The sequence below is a fragment of the Falco rusticolus genome, chromosome 1, assembly GCF_015220075.1.
Source record: "Falco rusticolus isolate bFalRus1 chromosome 1, bFalRus1.pri, whole genome shotgun sequence".
Taxonomy (NCBI): domain Eukaryota; kingdom Metazoa; phylum Chordata; class Aves; order Falconiformes; family Falconidae; genus Falco; species Falco rusticolus.
The window spans coordinates 16,729,558-16,736,904 of NC_051187.1; positions in this window are offsets into that span (position 1 = coordinate 16,729,558).

A 7,347-nucleotide genomic window follows, 5' to 3' on the forward strand; every position below is an offset into this window, starting at 1 on the left:
TGGTGGCGGGAGGGCGGCCCGGCCTTCAGGTGACCGCCATCGTCCGGCGCCTTCCCCGGAGCCAACGCGGGCCTGGGGGGCCCCGCGGCTGAGCCCCCCGGCTGCCAGCCCCAGGGCGGCCCGGGCTGTCCCCTCGTCCCCGGAGAGCCCCGGTGAGGGGGGCCTTGGCGGGCGCGGCCCCCGCGGTGACCGGCTGAGGGGGCGCTAAGGTGACCGCGGCGCCCTGCCCGCCCGGGGGGTCCCCAGCTTCTGCCTCACCAGCTGCTCCCGCCCCAGCGAGCCCCTGCCCCCGGGGTGGCGCTGGGCTGGGTCAGTGTCTCATACCGGGCCGTTCCAGGCGGGATTTTCTTCCTCCTGTGGCTCCCGCGCCCCCCGCTAGGGCCGGCTGGGGTGGGACCGCTTGGGGGAGCCCAGGCTGGGGGCAGCCAGCGGCTCAGCCAGCCCCGCGCAACGCGGCCAGGACTCGGAGGTTACTATTCGGTGTGGGTTTTGATCCCACGCTCGGTTCGCATCGCTCAAGTTTGGCAGCTTCCAGCATGCTCTTGAACAACTTTCGTTCAAATAAGGGTTAAATACTTTGCGTTTTTCAAACTTTTTATCACACACGTAGATAGAGGAAACCCAAGCCCTAGATGTACTAACCGTGCTAAGAAATATTTCTCCTTCTGGCAAGTCTTATTTTGGTTTTCTTAACTTATGTAGGACTGCGACTTCAGCTTATTGTTCATTCCTTTTTATTTTAAAAGTTACAGGAGGCAGAGCTGCTGCTGTTTCACTTTGGGGATTGTTTTTAATAATAATAAATTGTTGCTATTCCTCCCCCTGTTTTGTGAGAGGACCTTATTCTTTGTCCTTTACTTGCAGAAAGAAATGTTATGGGGTGGGAAGAAAGGAATGCCACATAAACAGACCATGGGAAATTGCTTTGTCTTTTTGTTCCTTTTGCCCATTAGTGGCTTCAGGTTTTTCTTTTCTTTTCTGAGATGGTGTGGATTTTTTTCAGTTGAGGAAAGACAGCTGGTTTCTATTGGCAATTAGCCCTCCAAGAGGCAGAGGCTGTTTACCCCAGTTCCTTTCTGGAGAGCTGGTGTGGAAGGGTTGGAGGCCTATCAGGAGAGGACAGATAAGGCAGCTTTCCAGGGCAGGAAGGAAAGAGTACTGAGAATACATAGAAAATGGTAATTCTTGAACTTTATAATCTTTATTTTGCTTTAAGACTAAGTATCTACCAAGATTTCTGAAGACAGCAGCTAAAGTAAACATACTTTCTGAGACAGTGCTGTGGTGGTGGACTTTATCTTCCTGATAAGTTACTACATCTTGAAAAATAGCTAGGCTACACCTTTCACTGTCCTGTAATTTTTTGTAGACAATACTATAGCGTGCATATTCAAGGAGAAGAGATAAACATATCTATGAAAGAAGGACATGGTGTAAACTCTCCCTGGAGTATATTATGTATTCAGCCTGTAATTCATTTTGGTAGAGCCTGAGGAATAATCTTTATGACAAATGTGATTTAATCTCTAGGTAGAAATAAAATGTAGATATAGTAGCATTTGTTATTTATTAGTGCTGAATGGCTTGATGTATTTATGTATTGAACAACTTGGTGATCTTCTATTGTAGATGCAGATTTTGTTCTTAAAGGCATTACTAGAGAATTGGCAGATTCAGTGTACGTGAATTAAACATGTTAAAAGCATTAAACAAATACATGGAATCGTGTTGAGATAGGAGGTAACCATTCAAGGTACCATAGTAGCAAAGCAGACTTAAAAAAATCTGTTCAATTACAAAACTGGTTAGCTCTCCAAATACTTTTAAACTTAAAAGGTATACTATTTGTTAAATGGTTTTTTTTTTCCTTAAGCTGCATTGGGAACCTATTAGCAAAATGGCTCCATTAAATGATGTGCTTTTCGCATGCGTAAATTATTTTAATGCAATTACTCATTAATAGTTGCAGATGTTAGAAAGCCTTTCTGACTCCAGTACTTGTTGGCAGAGGTTCTGTTGGATATTCTTATCTTTGTTGGTATCATTCTCTTTTCTTTTGTCTTTTTTATATAGGGAAACATGTAGAGGACATTGACTAAACTGCCTGTGTCTGAAAGCGAAGTGGTAATGTGTGGTGTTTAAGCAAAAGCAGTCAGTCAGCCTGTCTTCTGTAATCTTGGCTTTTGAAGATGCATCTGGGTATCTGAACAACTCACATGTAAAGCGTATGGAGTGCAGTGGCTCTGTAGGTCTGTGCATCGTTGTAGTGGATGGGGGGTGCAGACAAGCCTAATAATGGGTAAACGCATCAAGAAAATCTAATCATAGTCTTTTGTTATAAAAGCTGCCCCTAGAGATCAAACGACCTCTTGGTTGTCGTAATTCCCTCTGTTGAATAACTTCATATAGAAGAGACTTTACATCTGCAAAGGAAGGTGGTTGTGTAATTTCAACAGAATGTGGTTGAAGACTGATGTTTGTCCTGCACCACTAAAAAACTCAAAAGTCTTAAAAAAACAAATAAAAATTGCAACCAAGTATTGGTGCCAAGTTACTATTTCTGGACAACAGTGAGTTGCTGAAATTCGCCTCTGCTAGTGGGGGTTGTTCACATGAGCGTTTCCAAACCTGTATGTAGACCCATGGTTTCATGGCTAACAAGTCCATTTGGTCGGCAAATTACTGGAGAAAGTAGCAGGGTTGACTTTGTCTCACAGTTTTTGACTCTGGCTGAGCTGTGAACTGGAGAGGGATTTTGGTGGCAGTGGGTTTTTCCCAGCTGTGCATGCAGATTCATATTTCAGCCAAATTAGGAGCTGTGCATTTGTTAGAGACTGTGCAAGAAGCAGCAGGATTGCCTCTTCTACTGATACATTTTTTTCACTGGTGTGTTCTTGTGTCAGGTTAAGTCACTTGCAGTTTCACCTGGCTTATTTTTAACTGGAATTAATTAGAAAGTGTTCGCATAATGAGCATTTTTGGTGGATAGGTATAGATGCTGAGTTTTTGTCAAAAGGTAGCGATTAGTGCTGGCGAGTCCTTCCATTGACCCAGTGAGGAACTGAGATGGGATGCATGCCTTTTATATGCCTATCGCAAATCATTTTGGAAATTTGGTGTAATAGTGCAACTGCTGCAATTATTCTGTTGTTTGCAGGTCAAAAGAATAAAGAGGGCTGCATAGTTTGAGATGTATAAGTGAAAAATACTAAACAAATGCTGTCTGTTTTGCAGGAGTAAAGTTCTAGAATGCCTGGATGAAAAAGATGGAATCTGTTTCATACGCTGCCAGTGCGAGACTGTTGTTTGCCAGCTTTCGGTAAACAGAAGGTTCTTGTCGAGAGCAAAAATGTGTTTGTGAAACTGATGTGTTAATAGAGGTGAAGTTTAGTGCAAATGTGGCTCAAGATTCAGGCTAACTCATCAATGGGAGATTGGGATTTGGATTACAGTCTGGCATATTTGGGTTTTTCAGATTAGACCAGCGGTTCTCGTTTTGTCATGGTTCAATTATGAGCTTGTATAAGTGAACGGTTTTATTTTTTCTAATTACTATAGCTGGACATACTTAGTGGAAGGAAAGGTTCTAAGAAAACAATAAAAACCCTGCTGAATTTTCCTGCAATGTGCTTATTTTGAAGTGGGAAGGAAGTGAACTGACATGGATAACATATGAACCTACTATATCTCCTTGATGTGGATATTAAAGGAACCTTGAGAATAGTTTATGGGGAAGTTGTTGGAGGCTTCTAATTTTAAATTCTTAACAGGAAATCATTAAACTGTAGAGAAGCCAACATAACAGACTGTTGCTCTAAAACAAGAGCTAAATGCAGAGCATTCACTTGAACTTGTCAGATCTTTTTTTAGTGCTTTTTTTTTCTTTCATGTTTACTGCAACCCAGATAAATAGCTTTTCATTTTTGTATTCTTTGAGTACATCAGTTCAGCAGTCACGTTCTGGATGAAACGTTAAAGCAACGCCGTGATGGTCATAGCTCAGGGAATGGGAAGAAACTGAGGTTGTCCTCCATCAGACCCAGAAAGCATGAACTCTTTGCAGGGTCGGGTCCTGCACTCCTTCACTGTCCAGGGAGAATCCTTTAAAACTGGGGATACTGTTCAGTTTTAGTTTGTTCTGTTACAGGAGATTCTCATGCTTGATCTGAGACTGTTGCTGAGGTGACTGGCACGTTTCACGTAGGCTATGCAAGAGCCCTGAGAGGTATAATAACCTCTGGTTGCCACCAGCTGAGTTTGTTGAAGCTTACTTAGGAAGGAGAAGGATTATTATGTGGCCGTAAGCATCGAGGCATGAAGGTTAGTCACCACAGTCAGCTGACAGGCGAAGAAGGCTGTAAGAATGGAGGTTTGCAGAAGCCAGATGGGCAGGGCTGCTTTCTGCTGTGATTAATAAGTTTGTGCCCAGGTTATGAGCTATTTATGGATCTGAGCTATTGATAGCTTTGTATTTTTCATCTGTCAGACAAAATTAATCATGAATTTTACAAAATAAAACTTTGTGTAGCTTCAAAGCGTGCTACTGGAAAAGAGCGGGCAGGATGGCCGCTGGCTGCGGTGTGGGTTAGGGCAGAGCTGCGTGCACCTGTCAGGGCGCTGCTTATTGCCCGGTGTGGCTGAGGGCGAGGAGCGCTGCTGTGAGAAATGTTGGTGTGTCTGTGCGAGCTGCTGCCCTGCCACCCCTGCAGAGGAGGTAGGCTCGCTTATTCACTCGGTGGAGCGTAGATGTGTAAAATGTTCAATTCCAGATTCACAGGAGGTGTCGTTTAAGGAGCAATGTCGTGCATTGGTGCGCAGCACTTTCTTCTGTCTCTGCTACGATGCACCTCTCCTTTTTGCAGTGTTTGAGCTCCAGGCACCTCACCTTGTCCTTCTTGTTCCTCTTTGCAGGGTTTTTATTTTCCTCCTTTTTGCTTCTCAGCCTTTGAGCCTGTGGATAAGTAATCCTCAAAGGTACCTGGTGAGATCACCGATGGTTGTATCCAACAGACTGCATGATCTGTCAGCAAACATTAGGAAGTAAAATAATTCATGGGAGTCATGATGCTTTTCTTCTGATGTCAGCTAACCGAACAGATTCACCTGGGTTTAAACTACAGCTGCTTCATTTATTTTGGCTAAAGATGGGGCCATTCTTTTTTCAAAATGTAACTACTTTAAATTAACAGAAGCCTATTTGAGATTTTTTTTTGTAAACTACAGTTAAAAGAAAAACTTTAAAACTTTTCATCCGCTAAAGAAATTGCGACCTTTAATTTTGAGGAATGATTTGAATTAGTTGAACCAAACCAAGCCATAATAATGCCTGTACAGCCACTCTGAAATGGATTTAGTTCAAGGACTGTTAGCCAGAATGAGAGCGAGCTATCATAAGGGTCAAGTAAATATCTGATTGTATTTGGTTTAGAAACACTTTATGTGGTTGTAAATCTTTTTCTATTAAAAAAAAGCCTTTAACTTTGATGAGCCAATTAGCCTAACTTTTGTGTCTGAAATAGCTGAGAGACTGTGGGCAGTTTCTGCTTCGAGTTTGGCGAGAGAAGCACCCCCCAGTTTTATATTTGAGTGAGAGGTGCATGAAAAAATGCTAAATTGCCCTTCGGTTATTGCCTGTTAATTAGGTCCTGGAGCATGGAAACTGCAGTGGTGCTCTCCATCAAACTTCATGTTTATTAAAATTCTTTTTTTCCTGCATCTTCAACTTTCATATACATGTTTCTATTTCTGCAAGCATCTGGTTTAGTTGAAGTTTCTTGTGAGCTAAAGGACTTCAGGAAAAATTAGGAAATATGGTTTCAGTTGCTGGAGGATCTGCTCGTTGTGTGCCCTGTAAAACTTGAAGCACTTTTGTTTTCCGACGGCGGTCTTGGGAATGTAGTTGTTGCATGCGAACCCATCTTTAATGTACTGTAATTTGATTACATTCGTGAGTGTAGCTATGATTTATATATGATGCTATTGTCTTGATTGTAAGAGTTGGTATTGACAGAAATGAGGCGCTTTATTCCGCTTGAAAAGACAAAAGCAATACTTGGACGTAAAAAGAAGAGACAGAAATCCCTTACAGTTTGAAGAGAAGTTGCTTCTACCGTAACCAATTATTTTTTCCCCTTTGTTTCATTAACTTCTTTACAATTGCCAGACTACCTGGAATATGTTTACATAAAGCATAGGGGGTAGGAGTTCAATCTGTTTGCTTCTGTTCCTGGAGTAGCCTGTGATTTTCCACTCTGGATTGTTCAGGAAGGTATCACCTGTACTGAACGGCACCGATCCTTACGTAGCACTGTCTCTGGCTACGTTTATTCAGCTGTGAAATAGGGATATTGTACTTTTTGGAGGTCATGGACTCCATTTGTCCCTGTGATGGCAGAGATCTGACAGTATGATTTTGTCGTTTTGTCAATAGTTCCAAGTCAATGTCCTTGTTTTCTGGCTACGTTGTATTAAAAAGTAATTGGAAAAAAAGTCTCTTCAGGGTGTTGTGGGTGTGCAGCGGTGAGGGTGGCAGCGGGGGCTGGCAGGCCGTGCACTCTGCTTTGTGCCTGAATGAAGAGAGACACAGCGATGCGTTGTGGCCTTCGGGATGGTATAAAGCTCAAATTGGTCTTTGTCTCCTTTACGCACTATACATTTCATCATATATGTGGCAAATATATAAAATACTCTTACAAAACTTGATGGGCAGATTTTTAAGGCAATTCTATATTTGGCTGATGATTTAATGATTGATGGTATAAACACCTGTAAAATAGGAAGGGATAGTTATCTTATTGGATTAGTGTGGATTAATTCATTAATGTTTGCAACAGGTTTTCAAATCCCTAGGTGCTCTGGAAATTCAAAGCTTTGTTGATATATTTCTTATTTTTTTTAAATACGGTTGACTTCAATGTGGTTAATGGAAGGAAAACCAAAGTACTTGCAGGACTGAAGCCAAACGATTATTTCTGTTTTACTGACAGTGGAAGGGCTTTTTCAAAGTTCGGTAATGGCTGCAGCCGCTTCGAGCTGGTGGTGGGAAGGAGCTCTGGGAGCTGGTTGTGGTAGGAGATCGCAAATAAAACATTGTCTGGATTTTTAGCCATAAAACTGGAATGCACAAACCCATCCGGTGTAAAGGGAACATCTTAAATATGCATAAGCATAAACTGTGCATCAGAGTGTCCTGCTGGATGTGCAGTTCCAGGGAGGTCACTGGTGGGATTCCATGCTGTCCGAGCAGGAAAGCTGGGCTTTCAGGCCAGGAGCAGGGAAAGAGTAACGGGGGCTGGAGTAACACGCTGGGATTCCTGGAGCAACGCGGGGACTCCTGTGCTTCGAGTG